This window comes from Mus caroli, chromosome 12 (assembly GCF_900094665.2).
Source record: "Mus caroli chromosome 12, CAROLI_EIJ_v1.1, whole genome shotgun sequence".
NCBI classification, from domain to species: Eukaryota; Metazoa; Chordata; class Mammalia; order Rodentia; family Muridae; genus Mus; species Mus caroli.
Window position 1 is genome coordinate 76,913,334 of NC_034581.1, and position 22,422 is coordinate 76,935,755.

The following is a 22,422-nucleotide window of genomic DNA, read 5'->3' on the forward strand; positions in this document are numbered from 1 at the left end:
TGACCTTGGTCGAGATGCCTAACTGTGGAGACATGGAACCTGAAGAGGCCACTCCTGTAGCCATGCAGGACCCCCAGTGGAGGGATAAAAACACCCCTCCACCCCACAAAACTTTTGACCCAAAATTTGTCCTATCTAAAAGAAATAGAGGGACAAAATGGAACAGAGACTGAAGGAATGGCCAAGTAATAAGTGACTCAACTTAAGACCCAGACAAGCACTAATCTCTGACGCTCTTGATGCCACTCTGTTATGCTTGCAGACAGGAGCCTAACATAACTGTCCTCTGAGAGGCTCCACTCAGCAGCTGACTGAAACACAGGGAGATACCCACAGCCAAACATTGCATGAAGGTTGGGGACCCTTATGGAAGAGTTGGGGGAAGGGGTTGGAGGCTCTGAAGGGGATAGAAATGCCACAGGAAAAGTAATAGTGTCAACTAACCAGGACTGTGGGAGCTCTCAGAGACCGAGCCACCAACCAAAGAGCAAACACTGTCTGAACCAAGGCCCCTGGCACACATAGAGTAGATGTGCAGCTCCGTGTCTCATGTGGGTCTCCCAATTGGAGAGGCAGCTGTCCCTAAAGCTGTTGCCTGACTGTCTAGTCAGTTCCCCAACAGGGCTTCGTTGTCTGGTCTCAGTGGGAGAGGATGCGTCTAATGCTGCAAAGACTTGATGGACCAGGGTGGGGAGACATCCATTGGGGGCCCATTCCCTCAGAGGAGAAAGCAAGGGGGGAGAGAGAGGTATTCTGAGAGGGGGACCAGGAGCGAGGCAATGTTTGGGATGTAAATAAAAAGAATTGGTATGGAAGTAAGAAACATTGTAATAAAAAATTAAAAGAAACTAAAATTAACATAAAAATCCTAACGGTCAAAATGCTGAACTTGAAATAAAGAAGTCAGTCTTTGAATGATTTTACGCTGACACTTCCATCAAGAGAAACTGTAGACACAGCAGTTCTCCCAGGTAAGGAAAGCAAAAGAGTTGATTTAGAGAATACTATTGATGAGCTTGTATCCGCTAAAGCCAAAAAATTAAAGTGATAATAAATCTATTTTTGGGTATAAATAAAATATTTAAAGTAATGTGGTTTCTAGATACTTCAAATTTCCCATTGTTCTCAATAATGTTAATGTTCTGAAAAAAATTAAGCATTAAAATAATCCACATTAAAAATGTATGGAGAGGGCACATCTTTCACAGCAGGTGCCAATATGACTTGACACAGCATCATTATCTTGTTTTTATTTAAAATGTGGATACTTTGTTCATAATAGATATTTCCCACCTTACTCTTGATTTTTAAGAATACTGTATCAGTGTCTTAGGTAGGGTTTCAATTGCTTTGAAGGGACACCCTGACCATCACAACTCTTATAAACAAAAACATTTAGTTGGGGCTGGCTTACAGTTTCAGGGGTTCAGTCCATTATCATCATGACAGAAAGCATGGCAGCCTGCAGGTAGACATGGTGCTGGACAAAGAGCGGAGAGTTATAGATTTGGGTTCACAGGCGGCAGGAAGGGTGTGACACTGGTCCTGGTTTGAGCATTTGACACCTCAAAGCCCATCCTCAAGTGATTCATTCCCTCGAAAAAGGCCACAGCCACTCCAAAAAGGCCACACCTCCTAATAGTGCCACTCCCTATGAGCATATGGGGGCCATTTTCACAAAGAATCATTTATCTTTTAAAAAACAACTTTATAAAAAGCTTGCCAAAAAACTCCATCACACAGCAAAATTAACATTTTTCTTGATAGTTGTGGGCTTAGTTTTTTTTTTTTTTGTCCATGTATCACAAAACTATAGATACCTGGGAAGAAGGAGCCTAGTGGAGGAACTGCCTCCAACAGACTGACCTATGGACACATCTGTGGGGCATTTTCTTGATTAGTTACAGATGTGAGAGAGCCCAAAGCTCTATGAGCTGTGTCATCCTGGCAGGTGGGCGGGCCTGGTCGTAAGAAAGAAAGCTGAGCAAGCCGGAACACAATGCTCTGTGGGCGTTGCTCCAGTTCCTGCCATCAGATTCCTGCCTTGGCTCCTGTCTTACCTTCCCTTGATGATGGATCCCTGCCTGTCAGCTGAAATCCTTTCCTACCCTAAGTTGCTTTTGGTCAGTGTTTTATCACAGTAACAGAGACGCAAAGGTATGGTGGGGGTGTTTTCATGTCTCCTTTAATTTTGTCCTGCCTGAAGCATCACGCCCCCACAGACTGGGATGGTGGCTGATGATGGGCTAGGCAGATGTGGAGGCTCATTTACCCCTGCCTGCCGAGTTGGTTCTTTCGCTGAGGATTTGTATGTACCCTGTCTCTATATACTCGCGACTCCTTCCTCTCTCTTTTATTATCCAGCAGGACACTACCAGCTCTATAGGCAGTTCTTGGGCACTATAAGCCACTTGTGGATTACTCTGACAGGGTCCCCAACTTTCCCAGAAAGCAGGCTGCAGGACCTGTTGTTAGGAGTTGTTTATAACTCACCATGGCCCTGGGTTACTCTCGGTCTCTTAACTTGCCCTTTCTCTGTTCCAGCGCCATGCCTAGGGCACAGCATTGTGTTACTTGCGGTGCTTCCTTGGGCTTCTCTTGGGTCTGACCACGCCTTAGATTTCCCTTTCCTCAGATGCTCCTAATAGTTTTGTGGAGCCTCCGCTGCAGGGTTTTCCCTGTACAATTACATTAGTGCAGAGGAGGCCTGTGATTGGATAGGGAAAAGGGAGGCAGAGCTAATGGGGCAGGGAGAGAGGGCGTCTCAAGAGAGGGAAGAGGAGAATGGAGGCCGACATGATGATTTCATAAGGTTAGAATCATTGGGATAAAGCTTTCATCATTACCAATTGGCTCTGAAATTATTGTATTGGCATCCTGTCAATTGTGATTTTATTGATACATAAATCTGATTGGTTAATTGTAAGTAAGCTTTAAGAGTCTTGATTTTACTGGGTTACTGGGTATTGTGAGATACAACCTCGAGGTTTGTGGTTCCATTTGGTTACTAGAATGTGTGACAGAGTCGAAGGAGGAGAGGGAACTAGCAGCTTCAGGGACAAGTGAAGGAGAGTTGGGAACATGGCTCTATCGGGCTCAGTGGGGGCAAGCTGGAGAGTGTAGCTCCGTGAGAACACGCTGGTGCCAGCACTCGCTCAGAAGCGTGACAGCTCACATTTTTTAAATATTTCCCGCAACAGGTAGTTGCAGGATGCCCCTCTATTGAGACTTGCCTGATAGTTTTCTCTGAGTATGTTGGCGCTATTGGCTTTTAGGAGGAAATTCACCACAGGATCTTTTCTTTTCAACATGCCATCTCATTAGGGGTACATACTGTCAGAGTGATTTGTGACCATCAGTGTTGACTTTGATCACTGGTTAAGGTGGTGTCTTTTTCAGCTTCTCCAATGTAAAAAACCCTCACAGCAGTCTTGGTAATTTAAGGAGTAGGAAAGTTTGGCGGTTTTGATCAGTACAAAGCCAAAAATGTAACCTTTTTGAAACACAATGTGCCTTGTCCATTCTTCTTGACACTAAGACAAAAGAAGGCTAAGTGCTGACCTTTGGAAGACACCTCTGGGGAAACTGTGGTGTCTTCTGGGAGAAGACAATACCTTCACAGGGTTCCTGGGCTGTAACATTGTTACAACAACTTAGATTGTCCAGGAATTTGTGTTACCCAGGCCTGGGCTTCTTATCAAGAACAAGAGAGTACAATGGATTGAGAAACGGTCTTAATGTCTCTTTCAGCCTTAGCCTTCTCTTTGTGCTAGATTTTGGGACTAGCTTTTAGCTCATCATCCATTATGAAATGACCTCGAGAGGACAGTCCCCAGGTCTCAGTTCTTCCTCCTCCCTTCCCTTCCTCTCCCCATTTTCAGTGGCACTGTTCTTTCCTCTGTTCATTCTCCTTCAGACATTGATCAGGGAAGGACTGAGAAAGGCATGAGGCTTTTCATGCATCTGATCCAGGGAAGAACTCTGTGAACCCCGGCTCAAGGGACCATTACTGAAGACAGGCTTCTGCCCAGGTAACTAAGTAGGATTGCAATGAGCCAGAAGCAAGGAAAATCCATTTGCCCATTTACATTCCCAGGCTGATACCCACATTCTGGAAGCCATGGTGGAGTGATGACAGAGACTTCTGTGGGGATCCAGCTGGTCAGCAGCACACTTCATCGCCTGTCACTATGGACAAGGCTGATGAGATATCCGGGAGTTATGAGAAGGTTGGAGTCTTGTTTGAAAAAAAAAAAATCTCCCGAAGTCTTTTTTCATTTGTGGGCTATCATCCACTAAAACAGTGGTTTTCAACCGTCTTAATGCTGCAACCCTTTAATACAGTTCTTCATGTTGTGGTGACCCCAACCATAAAATTATTTTTGTTGCTACTTCACAACTACAACTTTGCTACTGTTATGAATCATAATGTAAGTATCTGATATGCAGGATATCATATGAGAAGATATCATATGAAAAGGTCATTCAACACCCAAAAAGGTCACAACCTATAGGCTGAGAACTACAAGCCTGCACTATTATGATGTCTTCCTGCTTCATTTCACAGAATATTTCCAAGATACAAAGTGGGGTTTAAGGCTAGGGAGGATAATTCTTTGTGATAGGTTCAACAATCTAATTTTTACCTGAAAATATCACATACTGACTCTCCCTAAAGAATCACAGCGGAAAGCCTGGCATAGTGGCCACACCTGTACTCCCAGCACCACAGAGGTAGAGTTAGGGAGATTGTGATTTGGAGGCGACAACGTGACTCAGAAAAACAAAACCAAAATGAACCCCATCAGTGCAATGAGGAGCACACGGGATGGAGTCGAAGGCTTGGGCTCCCAGCCTTGCTCTGCCCTCTAAACCTCAATTCCCTCAGTTGTGGTGAAAACACCACCAAGAATACTCAACTTCGTATCATCATTGGCAATGACAAATGGGTACTTGAGAAACAAGCCTCGGCGAAGCACTTCAAAGCTCATTTGAGCCCTGACTGCGGATACATTCATTTCAAACAGGCAAGGATATGGATCTGAGACTGTATTGGGAGGACAATGAGGAGCAGGAAGGCTTGTCCTCCATCTTTTTAACAAATGTCTCTGCCCATGGTGACTTGTAATAAGGGAGATAGGGAGAATTATGCAGGAAAGGCAAGGGACCCTGCCTTTGGCACTTTTCTGGGGAGTTTGCTGAGGACCAGATGAAGCACTAGGAAAGGGCTAGGCTGTTACAGGGGCTGAGGCAGTGGCTGGAGCCTATGTCCCCCTAGTTTCAAGCCAGAGTACAGGCTTGGTTGATGTACCCGTATGCTGTAGAGTCTTGTTTCTCTGAAAGGGCAACAAGTCTCCCAAAGTACTGTAGTCAGAGACCAAGGAGTTGTTCTTCTCCATTAACATTCTTCCTTCTGATCATAGGGGAACATAACTTGTTCTTCAGGCTTTGAGAGTGACCTGCCACTCCAGCTTCCCTGCCTTCCAATTGGCTATTCCCTCCCTTCCTACCCCTCTAGTCCCACCCTCTCTCATTGTTTTAAACTTTCAAGAGATGGTCACCCTTTCCTACATGATAAAGAAATCCCAACCTCACTCTTTATGTCTTGTGAACTCTGGCTCCATGGTTTACAACAGGATGGTGGGAAGTTTTTCCCTTTTGCCTTTAAAAAAGGTGTGGTCTGGGAGGCAGCAGAGGGGTCAGTAGGGCTTCTGGGGACCAGTGGGGGGTTGCAGCATGGTTAGTATGGCACAACAGTGGGCTAACTGGTTCTAGAAGGGGAATGGAGGTGTGACATATGACAGGTTTCCATTCCAGTTGGTTCAAGCTGGTCAAGTTTCTCCCTGTTTAACTCCAGGGTACTGTGCTTGGTGTGTTTCTGGGCAAAATGAAGGTGTGAGAGGACTGGGGAATGTGGGAAGGAGAGATGAAAAGAGAAGGAGGGAAAGGAAGGGGGTCTTAATATTCTAACTGGAATAAATTTAAATATTGACTTTTAAGCTTTCATCTGGTAACGTGGGTAGATGGCTTGAACATATTTCAAGTATGAACTTTAACATTCACAAGGCAGCAATAAACATTCAAAACAATCGAAGCAGATAATGAAGCTTTGCAGTAAATCCCTGAAATGAGTGGTCAAGGCAGTACTGTTGTAGCCACTCTGAGCAAATCACATGTCTGATGGAACTGTTCTTCAACTTGACCAAAGAAGTTTGCACACCAACACAGTTTTCAATCACATGTTATTTTAAAGGGAGCCAATCAAGTCTTGTGAGCTAGCAACTCCTTTTGGGCTTCAGTTCAGTCAGAAGATAAAAATGGGATTGACTTCTGCCTCTTACCAAGAGTTCTAGCATCTTCTGAACATAGCATCATTGCAGCGTGCCTGTCTTCTGTGCCTACACCTCCAGGCAGACCCTCAGCATAGGGCCCCGCTGAGTTTTCTTCTCCCACTTGATTCTTTTGTCCTTCTATTTTCCTTGTATTGAAAATAGATTTTTATATAATATAATCATAATTTCCTCTCCCCCAACTCCTCTGAGATCTTCCCATCCCATCTGAATCCACATCCTCTCCAATTCTCATTAGACAGAAAACAAACAGAGATCTAAGGAATAGTAATGAAATAAAATAAAGTAAGGTAAAAGAAAAACAAACTGGAATAGGACAAAACAAACAAGAATAAGAGCCAAAAGAAGAAGCCCAAGAGACAAATACAGATGTAGAGACACACATGTTTAAACATTTTTTAAAGCCTAGATAAACATGAGGCAAAGAACTTCCAAAGATGCCATCAAGTTCATTTTGTGTTGGCCATCTACTGCTGGGCTTGGGGTCTACTGCAAGAGTTGTTTGTTTCCCCAGTGACCCTCTGTTGGAGAGAACTAATATTTTCACTTGCAAGAGGTTATCAAATGCAGATAGTGTCTTGGTTAGGGATGGGAGGTGGGTTGTGTCCAGTTCTCCTCATGGTGCTGGAACCCTATCTAGCACAGATATGTGCAAGTCCTGTGCCTACTGCAAACACCTCTGCGAATTCATAGGTGCATTGGTTCTGCTCTTTCCTCGGGGTCCTCCATCCCCTCTAGTTTTTACACGGTTTTTGCCTCCTCTTCCGTGGGGTTCCCAGTTAGGATGGAGTGTGCCAAGGTCTCTGACTCTCTGCACAATGTCAGGTTGTGAGTCTCTGTATTTGCTCCCGACTGCTGCAAGAGAAAGCCTCTTGGATGGTGGCTGAGCAAGGCACTGGTCTATGAGTAGAGCAGAATGTCATTAGGGGTTGTTTTATATTTATATCCTTTTAGCTGAGCAACAGCGTTTGGTTTTCCTCTAGGTCCCTGACCTATAGTACTGTCTCAGGTTCTTGGCCACTGGAGCAGTGTCAGGGATAGGTTCCATTTCATGCAAAAGGCCTTAAAGCCAATTAGATATTGGTTGGTTGTTCCCACAAGCTTTCTGCCACTGTTGCCCTAGCACATCTTGCAGACAGGTCACCATTGTAGGTCCAAGAGTTTGTAGCTGGGTTGTGTTTACCTTGCTTCTTTGGTAATGTGCAGAGAACCTTCCGGTACTGCGAACACCAGTCAGTACAGATGAAGACTGTAGGTAGGCAACAGCTCAACCTCTCTGTGACTTGTATAAGTATTGTTTCCAGCCACAGGGCCATCAGCGTGTGGAGAGCAACTAACAATAGCCTGGGTTGTTTAGGGGTTCCTATGGGACCCATCTGACCAACAACCCAGCACACCCAGAAGCTTCATATAGCGATGAGAGATGCATCCTGCTCAATTCTGAAACAGTTTTGACAGCAGGTTCACATACTGACACTTTTGCTTTCTCTTGCCTGACTTCTAGCCCAGGTATCACCATGCCTGTCAGCCACAAGAGTTCCCAAGAATCACTCGGGGCTGCACACAAACCATCTGTAAATGCCACAGCAGTGGTGATTGTTCATTTTTTTTTTTTTTTATCACACAAAACGTTAAGACTATGTGCATCTCTGCACTGGTAAAGCTTCGGAGAGGCACCAGTGTTCATATGAACAACTTCCCACCATTTAGAAGCTCTTTGCTACTAATTCATTTCTTATGGTTTGGGAAGAACTGTCATGGTTTCCCTAAGAGGCCATGAACATTCAATTAGCATGATGATATGATTCTGTAGGCTCTGGAGGACCCGTGGGTGGAGCTCAGGAGAGGCGACTCACACTGCAGCATGCCTGGAGCTATGTACCAGCAGACAAACTACCGTTACTTAGATCGACTTTCCTCAGAAGGTCTGAGCCTTGGCCTTCGTAAATATCAGTTGGCTAAGTTTCCTCATTGGTAAAATATCAGAGAACCCAGTTAAGGACCAGGGGTTTACACGCTGACATTTTCAGAGAGATCTGAAAGCTTGCGCACACATTGCGGCTGGGAGAAGGAGCTCATTAACCTTTCCAGAGCGAGACTTCTGTTGTTGTTTATTGGAAAAACACACAGGCCAGTGGCAAAGGCAGAGGCAGACTCAGGTGCCGGATTTCACAGGGACTCATTGTGCTGCTACTCATAGCTTGATATCCCTCTCACAGTTCTTACTCAATGTGAAAGCAAGAGTCAATTTTTTTTTTTTAAATATGCTGATGATACCCAAGAAGGGGCGGTAGGGATGGTTTGGTAAGAAGCTCACAACCACCTGAAACTGCAGTTCCGGGGAATTTGATGCCATCATCTGGACTCCACAGGTGCATGCGAGCACACACATACACACACACACACACACACACACACACACACACACACACACACCATACACACACCTACACTACATACACAAATAAATGTAAAGAAGTTTGAAGTGGGCAGTGATGGCACACACCTTTAATACCAGCACTCTGGAGGCAGAAGCAGGCAGATCTCGGAATTCAAGGCCAGCCCGGTCTACAGAGCAAGTTCCAGGACATCCAGGGCTACACAGAGAACCCCCGTTTTGAAACAAACAAGCAAACAAAACAAAACAACAACAAAAGATTGAAAGTTGGTGAAAGGCAGTAGATGTTGGTTGGGATCCATGAGTCGTTTCAGTCTCTTCCGGTTTTGAACCGAAGACGGCAACATTGACGGGGAAAGGCAGAACAATACTACTATGTATGTCTCCTCCCGGGGGTCCACTTTATGAATGTTCTCTGTAACTCACAAGAGCCTCAGAGAGCTTTTTCAAGTACCATGTGGCAGGGCCTATCCGAAGTAAGGATCATGTATTTGATGAATTTGGGACGAGTTGAGATCCAGAATCCTGGAAATGTCTCCCTGTGCTACTTCCCTGAGGTCACCCTGGCTTGTCTCCTCGCCGATGACAGTGACATTTGTTGAAAAGGTGCTGCAGATATTATATTTATGCAAGTCTGTGTTTATTCATATTATAATACAAAGAAGCATTGTCTCTGTGGAGAACGTGCTATCTTGCTTCCCTTCTGCCCAGTTACCTCTGCCCATCTGCCCGTCTGAACCCCCCTCCCCCTCCCCCTGTCTGTTCCTTATTGCAGTTTTCCTTCTGCTTCCAGTTTTTGTCAGTCTGGGTGAGCAGGCGCACTTATCACTTCCGCCTGGCCATTTACTCCATGAAACTCATACAGATGCCTGCCTTTTGCAAATTGCTCTGTCAAGTCTCTGGGGCCTGTTCCTACTTTATATGGAGTATTTTAGTGTTACCTCTTGGCTTTCGGTGTGGGGACACCTGGGTCCTCGTTCCATGGCTGAGAGCATCCTTTTCTTTGTGGCTCTCTCTTTGACTTGGATTTTGAGTGCCTGGTACTTCTATATTTTGGCCCCCCACTTTTCCCCCTGGATTTCCTATAAGCGGCTATTTAAGTTATTTCAAGGATTTCTGTGGGCTCTTTTCATTTTCTCCCCCAAAATCTTGTAAATTTTCTTCTAAGTGTTCACATAGTGTCAAAGTCACATCCCCTTTCATGTCATTGGATCTCCATGGAATGGATATCCTTATTTTCTCCTCTCCCTGTGGGTAGAGGGAAGGGTGGTGTATGTGTGTATGTGTGTGTGCCAGTGTGGGGAGCTAATAATTTAATGTATTTTAGACTTTATCTGTGATTGTATTTGATGCCTAAAATCTGAATATTTAAGACTAAAATTGTTGACTAAGTGATACAATAATATATAAAAATTGACTGGGTTATATAATATATAATAATTGACTATGTGCACCATCTTACTTGATGCTTACAACTTTGAAGTAGTGAAGAGGAATTTTAATACAGCAACAGGATTGCTCCAACATGGGATTACATCCTAAGACCTTCTAGGTATCTGTGATCTGGCTGTGATGACACACCTTTAATCCTTATGGCTGGGATACAGACATGCCCTTCGTATATGCCTTTTATTCCTAACAATGAAGGCAAAGTTAGTTTGTTGAAGAAAGCAGTCATGTTTGAAAGTGATGTTTAACTGAGGGGCAGACAAAGTGACGAATCAGAGAAAGATTGGACAGAATGAGTCAAAAAAAAGGATACACCTAACCCTTGTGAAAACAGACAGGAGAGAGAGGGTATTTAAGAGCAGTGTATAATGAGTTTGGAGTGTAGTGTAGTTCAGTGAGTGCAGTTTAGTTGAATTCAGGCAATGCAGTGGAGTTCAGTTCCTTTCTGTTGGTGCTGTCAGTCCAGTTTAGTTCATGGAGTTCAGAGTCAAGCAGAGCAATCCAGTCAGAAGCCAAGAGAAGCCAATTGGAATCAGTCAGCTTGGAGGAGTTTGAGCCAGAACTTCTGAGTTGATCCAGCCAGTCAGAGTTCAGAAAGAGCTAGAAAGTATGCACTTATTCAGCAGTAAGCCTCCAAGATGACAATTGTCATCTGATGAATAAAAGTTACTTTTGTGCTGGAGAGATGGCTCATTGGTTAAGAGCACTCAGTGCTCTTCCAGAAGACATGGGTTCAATTCCCAGCACCCATGTGGTGGGTGGCTCACAACTGTCCATAACACTAGTTCCAGGAGAATCTGACACCCTCACAAAGACAAATGTGTAGGCAAGACACCAATGCACATAAAATAGAAACTTTTGAAAAGTTACTTTTACAAAGTAGGATTTATTGATTGATAGATAGATAGATGGATAGATAGATAGATGGATAGATAGATGGATAGATAGATAGATGGATAGATAGAATTTATAGTGTTGCACATGCTCTCCTTATGAGCCACAGGCCAAGTACCCTTTTTCTCATTGTGACTCTAGGAAGTTGAGGTTTGGAAAGTCCAAGTGGCTTGCCTAAGGTCCTCCAGCTACTAAAGGCAGACTAGGGTTTCATACACACTTGAGCACACTACTCAAAGGTACTAAGGTGGTTCAAATCAGGCTGGTCTGGCTCTGGTGCCCAGGTTCCTTTCACTACAGCACCCCTCCCTCCCTCCCTCCCTCCCTCTCTCCCTCTGTTACTCCCTCTTTCCTCTATGCTATTAAAAATTCAGGGTGAGGCTGGATATGGTGGCACACACCTTTAATCCCAGCACTTGGGAGGCAGAGGCAGGCAGATTTCTGAGTTCAAGGCCAGCCTGGTTTACAGAGTGAGTTCCAGGACAGCCAGGGCTACACAGTGAAAAAGATATCTAGCCAACGGATTATTAGTTCATGCTTTGATTGGTTCACGTACTTTGCAACAGGTTGAATGAGTTGAAAAGTTATTTCTATATGGGGTGCAAAACACCAGCCTTGTCTTGTTCTGTTCCTTGTGCTCCTATTGGGCCATAAGCCCCAATTGGGACATAAACAAATTGATGTAGTAAAGGACTACGATTCACTCACTAACCCATTAATGGACAAACTCATTCTAACAGTGCAGATGATGCTGTGTAGGTTGCACAGCTGTCAATCACATGGGAGAGATGAAATGTCTATTCCTTGCACTGTCTTTTAGGGTCACAGAACCCCTTTACTTGTTCCTGTTCTCAGTGTGGCCACATTGATAAATCTTCTCAGTTTGTCACTATTTCCTGTCAGTTCATTGACTTACTGAGGACAGGCGAGCTTGTTAGGCTGCTGGGACCCTAATCACTCCAGTGACACATCTTCCTGTTCCTTCCTCTGCGTCCCATTTGCCATGAGGGAATGAACCTACTGTGTTAAGTACTGTGCGACTTTCCTCCTCCCAAGCAACCATGGGCACTGGGACTGTGAGCCAGAAGAAAGCTTTCCTCTTTGAATTCTTTCAGGCCACAGCTAGATATCTGCAACTAACACAGGTACCCATCATGCACTTTGGGAATGGAATTCGTATGCTATGCTGAGTGTCACCCACTCATTCCTGATTCACTGTGTGTTTTTGTCACGATTTGTTTATTGGTTTTTGTCAACTGCCCTTACATCATCTGATTATGTAATTTTCCCCTTATAATTTCAAAAATGAGAGATTATATTGTTTTGCTGATAATGGGATCAACTGAACACCCTAGGAATGTACCTGATTATGACAGATTAGTTTTAATAAGCTGTTCAGTTTATAATTGAGAAACATGAGATTGATCTATGCTTGGTTTTTGTATAAACTGTGATAGAATTTGATTCTAGTTTAATAAAAAATAATTAAACAGGGCTGGAGAGATGGCTCAGTAATTAAAAGCACTTGTTGCTCTTAGAGGGGACCAGACACCTCTGCGAATTGCTAAGATGGCTCTGCAGTGGGAACCATCAAAGTTATTCCCCTGCACGAGACTGGTTCCTCCCTCCTGTGTTGAGCAGTTAGAAGAGGGATGCTGCTCCAGACAGGGTGTGACTTTGAATGCTAGTGCCTGCCACACCTTTCCACCCTCAAATTACTGTCAGAAGACAACTTTCTGACCAGAACTCTTTAGATCAGTGGTTCTCAACCTTCCTAATGGTGTGGCCCTTTAATACAGTTCCTCATGTTGTTGTGACTGCTAACCATACAATTATTTTGTTGCTACTTCAAAACTGTAATTTTGCTATGGTTATGAATCATGATGTAAATATCTGATACGTGACCCCTAAGGGGGTTTCGACCCACAGGTTGAGAGTCTCTGCTCTAGAGGCCAAGGGAGCAGCAGCTCTCACAGAGGGGGATGGGAGGTCTCATCTCATCGCCCCGTGTGACTATTGATTTCTATCATTTGGAGGTGTGCCTTTTGACTTATTGACTTATGCACTCCTCTGCTCCTTTCTAGTATTAATGTAGGCTTTGGGGGTCGGGTGGGGAGGAGCAGATATCGCCCGGAAGCAAAGCCTTGTTCATTGCTAAGTCAGTGTCCTATGGGGCTTCACCCCACCCTTCGGCTTATTTGTCTCCGTTCCTTCTGTTTCTGTGCGTTCTCAGCCACTACTATCTTAAAGAAGACTTGCCTCAGACTCTGACCTTGCCTGCATCCTGTCGGTCCTGGCACATCTTGATTATCGTTCTTCCCCATACATTCTGCCATTTCTGTTTATTTTTCAAACCCAATAAAAAAAGAAGAGTTTTCAAAAAAAAAAATTTCAGGTGAGAAGACCTTTTAGTTTTCTAATTGTTTTACTCGCCTCCAGGAGGCAATGTCTACACTCTTCCTACCCTTTGGACTTTGTTGAGGTGTTCTTTGTGATCTTAATATGTGGTCAAATTGTTTTTCCAAAACCTCATAGAGGGGAAGGAGGCATATTTCTAGGTTTTAGGATATGCGGTTTAATGTATATCAGCTCAGATGCACCTTGTTAATTATTTAAGTATGCTATATCTTATTTATTCTTTGCTTCGCTTAATGCTTCTTGGCCTTAAATCTAGCTTACCTTGTAGTTAATATGATGACCTCTGCATATTTCTTTTTTTGGTGATTTTTTTTGTTTGTTTGCACCTGTCCTGATTGCCTAAGCACAAATTCCCATTTATCCATTTTTGGGTTGCTGTCTTTTTGTAGGTGGGAATTTTGTTTGCTGAGTTAGGTTGTGCTGTGTGACCCAACCTGAAAAAAAAATTTTTTTATTGTGGTTTTTCGAGACAGGGTTTCTCTGTATAGCCCTGGCTGTCCTGGAACTCACTATGTAGACCAGGCTGGCCTCAAACTCAAAAATCTGCCTGGCTCTGCCTCCTGAGTGCTGGAATTAAAGGCATGCGCTCATGCCCGGCTCCCCTGATACTTTTTGAGTCTAAAAATAATGGGATAATAATTTCATTTAATGCCAATGCATTTTTCTTTATCTAACACCAGATTTGTTCCTACTTTATGTGCATGAGTGTTTTGCCCCCATGTATGTCTGTGTATCATATGCTTGCAATACCCAACAATACCAGAAGAGGGCACTGGGTCTCCTGGAACTGGAGTCATAGATGGCTGATAGTTACCGTGTGGGTGCTTGGAATTGAACCTGGGTCCTCCGGAAGAGCAGCTAGTGCTCTTAACTGCTAGGCCATCTCTCCTGTCTCTGCTCTTCTCTCTTTAGAAAATACCTATTCATTCTGGATGATGAGAAACAGTGACAGTGACATTTTCTTTTCTAGCACTCGGGTTTTGAGATGTTCTTTCCCAACCTGCCTCTAAACTGTTACCTACGCTTTCACTTCTGTTATTTGTTCATTTGGATTTTAAGTGGTAACCTTGACTCCCATTTTTATGGATATTTCTACCTGTGGCTTTAATCCATTCTTATTTTCTCTCTCTCTCTCTCTCTCTCTCTCTCTCTCTCTCTCTCTCTCTCTCTCTCTCTCTCTCGGGTCTTCTTGGGCTCTCGTGTTGTTCCAGGTGGTGTAGAGCTTGTGAGCTTGTTGTAGTTCGCCAAAAGACCCTTACTCACAAGGACCACAGAGACTGCTGCCATCGCTGCAAACCGCATGAGGATTTTTATTGATCCAATCTGTTGGGGACTCCCCTCCCAGCATGCAGGCCAGAGGAGAGACCCAGAACAAAGAAAGAACACACTTTTTATACCTTTGTAAGGGGCAGATTTGAGCAACAGGGTTCTCATTGGTGTAGCAAGTAACCCTTTCAGGCATTGGTTGGTTTGTATGGTGACTAAGTAACCCTTTGGCCTAGTGACTCACTTTGCTTGCCCTCATGGTGGGTTATTATGATTTGGTCAGCAAAGTAATAGTACATTTTGAACTTATGGATCAGCTATCAACATCACAGCTATTAACAAACATCAGGGGAATTCTTGCAACAAGGTCAGGGTGGTTTGTGGTCTTTGTCAGAATTCAGTGTGGGGCAGGGGGCAGGAGAATTGCTAATCTTGTTATGGTTATTTCTCTTGAGAACAGCTAATATGGTTTTGGTAGCTGCAGACTTAATCATTTTGACTGCTAAAACTATGTTTTTACATTTGTTTAGTCAGCCAGCTTCCTTATCTGGCCCTGCACTTGGCCCGCAAGGACAGTTTGGAAAGTCCTTTTCAAAGGGGGAAGGGACTGGGTGGCCTTGAGGTCATTTTGGATATTACAAGCTCAAGTTCTCCAATGCTTCAGACTCCAGGTTGGCTGGGACATCGGGCATGTGCTACCATGTAAGCTGACAACCTGACACGTAGGAGGCAGGTCTCTGAGCACACCTGTGAGGCTTGTGTAGCTTTACCCTGTGGTCATGCCTGTAAGGGGGTTATCTCGATTACCTTAATTGAAGTGGGAAGAGTTGCCCACCTGGGTGTCACCATTCCCTAGACAGGCAATCCTGGACTAGGTAAGAGGGGAGAAATTGAGCTAAGCATGAGTGTGCGTGTGTGAACTCGGTTCCTGATTCTGACTGACTGCCTCAGCCTCTGCCCCCATGACTTGTCTGCTGGGATGGACTGTAGCCTGGCCCTGTGAGCCAAAATAGATCTCACTGGTGATGCTCCCCTAAATCACTGTTGTCATGGTATCCTGTAACAACAACAGCACGGGAAACTAAGATTTAATATGCTATCCCCTTTCAGGGCAGACATCGAAGACCCGAGAACAGGCTCTTTAATTTTACCTCCAACATTCTTGTTTCACTGTCTTGGTCTTGCATAATCTGTGGTGACAATTATTTCAACTTCTCTATGTGCCTATTGTCTCCTGTCATTATTTTTGTTTCTGTTCTTACTTTCTTCTGGTTGTCCTTCTCCTAGGTGGCCCTGGTAGTTTTTATGAAATGGCTGAGCCCCTCCAGTGGCTTCCCCGCTTAAGTTTGATCTCCTCTCAAGTCTTAAAGTCTCTCTTTCGTTTTGTGTTTATGGTTCGTGACATCTCCTTTGTAGAAGCATCTCTCGTTAGGTTGCTGTAATTCTTAGTCAGGATCTGTCCCGACTTTGTATCCCCTTGTAATGCTTCTCTGACTTTACTTGAAAACCTTACTGTTCTTTTTTCACTTTTTAAATGATATGCTTTTATCAATATTGTTTCCATTTATCTATGCAAACTCATCTTGGTTTGAGATGCTTTTTTATTGGCATATGTCATGACTAGTTTTGGTTGTCAACTTGATTACATCTGGAATTAACTAAAAACCCAAATGGCTAGGCACACCTGTGAGGGGTTTTTAGTGAACTGGGTCATTTGAGGTAGGAAAACCCTCCTAAAATCCATATCACTTGAGGTGGGAAGACCCTCCTTTAACTTGGTCACAGCAACAGTTAACTTGCTGGCAGCTTATCTATATAGGACATGGGAGACCTGCCTGGTCTTGCTCTCATTGGCAAGTCTATTCCTGCCCACATCTTCAGGATTCCAGTGTAAACTAAAGACCGGCAGAGACATCCAGCCTTCTGGATTGAAAACTACTGGATTCTTGAACTTTCCATCAGGAGACAGCCATTGTTGGGTAAGTTACTCTAATAAATAAATTCTCTCTCTCTCTCTCTCTCTCTCCACACACACATGTATGTATATATATGTATATATGTATATACATGTATAACATATATATGTATAATATGTGTGTATGTATATGTGTATATATATGTTATATATGGAAATGTATATATTATCTGATCAGTTCTGTCTCTCTAGAGATCCCCGAATATTATGGCATCATTAATTTTATACATAGTAATGAGTTTCATATGACATTTTCATGCATGTATGTAATGTATTTTAATCACATTCCTCCCAGTTCTCTCTCTTCTTTATCGCTGCCTCTGTTTCTGTCTCTCTTGTTTTGTTGTGACACAGTATCGTTAGGCAGTCCTGGCTAGTCTGGGGAACTCACTCTGTAGACCAGGCCGACCTCAAACTCACAGAGATCCTCCTGCCTCTGCCTCCTGAGTGCCCAGACTAAAGATGTGCACCACCATATCCAGTCTTTGCATGTGATATGCACATGTCTCTGTGCATGCACGTGTTTGCAGATCCCACCCGAAGCAGAGCTACCAGACTTTAAAATACAAGGGCTTTTCTGCAAGCCTGGCTCATCAAGGGAGGGTCTGGACAGTTCATCCATCATGGCTCTGACCGTGGGAGATGGAGGAGGGCTGAGAGCTGCAGACACGCTTGTGTGATGAAGAGTTTGAGTTTGAGTCCTTTCACCTCCAGGAAGGATATTTTATGATGCTGTCTTAGATACCTCTGAACTCTCTTCTGCATAGTGTCTTGTCTTCTTTCAGCTGTTTTGAGGATCTCTTTCAGTGTATTTTGAAGCTTGTGAATTCTAGCTGTCTCCTAGTTTAGCTGTAATTGAACTTTTAGTGAGGTCTCCTCTCCTCTTTTCATTGGCATCTGTATGGCAATCAGGAATGGGGGGAGGTCGAGTAGCATACCTGTGTTTGCATCAGATATTCCAAAGTTGGACTTTCTTAAATAAGAGGCAGATGTCTCCCCCAGCTTACAATCATCCTGTGGCTCCATGTTCTTAGTGCACCATCTCATGCGATGCTCATCCTGTGCTCATCTCCCCTGATTTATCTCAAGACTCTCTCAGTGAGCTTCAGGCTTCAGTGATACTGGCTTCCTTTTGGGTTCTTAGGGCATGTGAGTTTCTTGTCTACTAAAGGCTCTCTGACCACCAAGAATTCCCTGAAGACAAAGGTCCCCATCCCTTCCAGCATCCTTTGTTTACCTTACTATTCTTTTTGTTCTGAGCTTAAATGGCATATTTTTAGAGATGCTATCCCATACCACAGCATCCTAGGTTCTTGCTTTTCCCCCATAGAACTGAATGTATGTTTGTCTCTCATTCATCCCACTTTGTCCATCATCCTCCCTCAGCCTTCACCCCTTTTTCTGTTTCCTTATTTCCCCTTTCACTTCCTCCCTTTCCCTTATTCCTTCATGCCTACCTGTGCCTCTCTCCTTCAGAAGTACAGTGTAGGAACTGTAGATGTCTTGCTCACAGTTACACCTTACACAATGCCAGTCATGTGTGCTCTGTGGGTATTTGTTACATAATGACCACATTGAGCAAACTAAGACTGTTTTTCATATATGGTTGTTACGTTGTTACCAGACAATAGCTCTTCAAAGCTTTGTTATGAAGCCAGCCATTTTGTTAAACAGCATTCAGATTCAATCACCTAATATAAAGTGGGATACAGGATGGATCCAGGTGAAAGAGGTTTCAGCAATCGAGGATGCCACATTAACATAGGTGATGGCTAATTTTAGGACAACTTGACATAAGCTAAGAGTCATTTGGAAAGAGGGAATCTCAATTGATGAAATGCCTCCACCAAACTGGCCCATGGACAACTTTGCAGTTACATTTTTTTCAAATGTATGATTGATGTGGGAGGGCCCTGTTCACTGTGGTCTGTGCCACCCCTGGGCAGGTGGTCCTGAGTGCTATAAAAAAAGCTTGCTGAGCAAGCCAGTAAGCATCATCTCATGGCTTCTGCTTCAGTGCCTGCCTCCAGGCTCCTTGCCTGTTTAAGTTCCCACCAGTGAAGGACTTGTAAGATGAAATACACTCTTTTTTTATCCAAGTTACCCTTGGTCATGGTGTTTTGTCACATCAATAGAAACCCTAACTAAGACAATGTACTCTTTATCCGGTATGCATTCCCATCCATTGTAATATACTAATTACTACCAATGCCACCTTGATACCCACCTACCCATTCACTCACTCACTCCTCACCCAAACTGAAATTGCCCATCTACGTATTAAAGAGGCAGCCCCTGTTTCTGGGATCAAGTCAACTCTTTCTGTAGAAGTCTACAGAATTATCCTTAGGCATCATCCAAAGCCCTCCCTCTTTTCCCTTATCCTCTAAGGCTCCCACATCCTCTGCCTGGTGAGACTTCCTCCCTGCTTTTCCATCTCTGAGAATAAATGCCTACCGGTCTCTTATTGCCCTTCTGTCTCTAGGATGGGAAGGACACATTTGGGGGTCAAAATAGTAACAATATATCAAAAATAAGCCTGGTGCTTGTTTCTTGGGCTGGAAAGCAACCAGGTTGGAAGGAGGCTTTGAGAGTGTTTCTCAGAAGGGTAAATTATAAGAACAGGAATATTTTGTTGTGGAAAAAGCCAGGCTTAAAGGCAGATATTAATAGCCTTCAGATGCAGGAGGTTTAATCTCGTAGAAAATTGTTTTCACCAGAAGAATCATCTTGGGAGCTTGTTAAAAATATGGAATCCCGGGCTCTCCCAGATACTTGATTTCTAGGCTACGGAGTAGGACTAGAGAGTCTTCATTCTGTTTTGTTCTTTAATAAGTACCCCAGGTAGTTCATTTCATTAGAAACTGTTGAGAAAGACCATTTATAAGCAGTGGTGGTATTACTGTAGGGAAAGCCGGGCCTCTGACTGATGTTACAAGACAGGCAGATGGATCCCATGCAGGGAATTTGTCTCAAAGTGGATGGGGCTGCCTCCTCGACTGGAACCCTTTAGAACTTACCAGCCCTGTGTGGGCGAAGGAGATTCATGCATAAGTGACTGATAGCTTGGGTTTCAGGAAATTCAAACACTTAAGAAAATGTGTATGGGTGTTTTGCCTGCACATTTGCCTGCATACCTCATTCTGACCTTGTAGGTGAGAAAAGGGCATTGTATCCCTCAGCATTGGAAGTACGGGTGATGGTGACCTACCATGTGGGTACTGGGAATCAAACCAGGGTCTTCTGGAGCACCAGTCAGTGCTCTTAAGTGACAAGCCATCTTTGTAACCCAAAGATTTAGCTTTTATTATTATTTTAAATTACATTGTGTGTGTGTGTGTGTGTGTGTGTCTTCTGAAGCTGGAGTTACAAGTGGTTATGGCCACCCAGTATGGTTGCTAGGAATTGGACTTGGGTCCTCTGCAAGAGCAATATGTGCTTTTAACCCCTAAGCTGTCTTACCAGCCTCTCAAATACTTTTAAGTGTTAGGGAGTGGAATCAACTGGAGTTTAGGAGCAGAAGGGAGAGGCAAAGGCAGGGTGAAACCAGAACTAATAAAAAATCAGACAACAAAAACAAACAAAATGGTACACACACACACACACTCTCACACTCACACACACACACCACACTCAACAACAGCTAACAGGGGAACATAGAGGAAGAAAAGAGGGGAAAGCAGAAGTGTGATTCATTCAAAGCCTCCAATTTCTTGAACACACAAGGAATCCTGACATTTTTAATACACACACACACTGCCACACAAGCAAGACTGATGAAGTGAGCTGCAGTCTGAGTTATTAACTAGATTAATTTAAAGCGTGATGGCTCCACCAATTAAAATGGAGAATCGGCTTGCATCTGGGAGCAAAGACAATAAGGAGATGGATGCTTGAAGAACAGTCCCAGGCCTCTGTGAGACCGGTGCCCAGCTAGTCAGTAATTCCCCAGCAGCCCTGGAGTCAGGAAGCCTGTAGACATTCTGACCTCCAGGTGACAGGTCTCTAGTGAAAGATCTGGCCCATCTCTGGATCTGGTGGAGGTTGCTATAGAAACAGGCTGGCTCTGGAGACTAACTCTAGAATGGCCTAAGGGAGGTTCAGAAGAATCGGGGTGGTCATCACTGTTTCTCAGTGTCCATTAAATCACACATATTATTTAATGTTCACAAGAATCCTGAGCGATGCATTTAATCACCTCCAATCCACGTTGAGGGAACAACCTTTGAGAGATAATTCAGTTCACCCAAAGGAACAGGGGTGTTTCGCCTGAACCAGCGTGTGTTAGTTCTTAAGGGTTAGTATGTGGCAGATTTCAGACTGGCCCCATCTCTGACTCCAAAGCAAACAGAGGCTTCTTTTGTTAGCTGAGGGCCCACTTTGGTGATAGCCAAAGTGTGTTGCAAACTTTAAGAAAATTCCAACAAGCCAAGGAGAAGTTGGTAAAAGGCACACATGAGCAGGATGCCAGAGAATTAATAAAAATGAACTAAAGGGCACAGACTGGCTTGTAAACGTTTGTAGATATCACAGTGAGAGAAACGCAGGGGAAAGCAATTGCATGCTCACAGGGTGTCAGTGGATTGTCAGTGGGGACAACCTATGAATAGCTATGACATCTCAAAATGCACATCCTGTTTGACCTAAAACTCTACTCCAGGGTCTCAGTTTTCATCCATTTACATACATATGAACATACATACACACATATATACATACATAACACGTGTAGAAGCAAATGTGTGTAGATACTTCAGAGCTCTTTGTGAGAGCAAAAGACTAGAAATAACACACATGATATAGACTAGGGATGTCATAATACATAATAATAAATCTGGAAATGACGAGGAGTTTGCAAAGCCCACACTTAATTACTGATTACTTCTATCCCTTGCTAATAACAGGGAGCCCCAGGAATAGCCAGAGTACTTTACAGAGGTGGGTAAAGCCTTGACCCACATATGATGATTTTCAAATAAATTGTTTATTTTGGAGCCTTTCTGCAATGTGAAAAGCAGGCAGATGCTATGCCAACCTAAACGCATGGGAGTGGAGCATCTAGAAGGCTGAGCCACTGCTCTGAGCAAGGGTGAGAAAAGACAGAGCTTGGGATGGCAGCTCTTTGGCTCTGCCCAGGGATCCTCATGGTACCCAGTGTTTGGAGAACTAGCGGAGGGAGGACACACTGAAGAGGGCTAAGTAAAGGCATTGTAAGGTTATGAAAGACTCCTTGCTGTACAGTGGCTTACAGTGCTAACAGGATGGTTTCCCTGGCTCCCAAGGAATCCTTTCGGCCCCAGACATGGGAGAGCTAACATCTCTCGCCAAAGACACAGAGGGTAGCACTGTGATTGTATGAGAATCTCCTTCTGTTTCAGTATGGAAGGGTTTCCGATCCTGGCTACCCACTGGACTCGAAGTGACGGTGAGTGACAATTTGAGCTGGATCAAACTGGCTCTTGAAATCAACTCTGAAGTGACCAGACATTTTTGAAACAATGGTTGAACACTCTGATTTAAGAATTAACAATACATAAGACTAGGGATGAGATTCGATGAGCAGAATGCTTGCTTAGTGTGCACAGTGAACCCAGTTGGGTTCTCAGGACCACAGCAAACAATTGTGTTTTATTCAGATCCCAGGATCCCTGTATACCTAAGGGGGTGGAAGC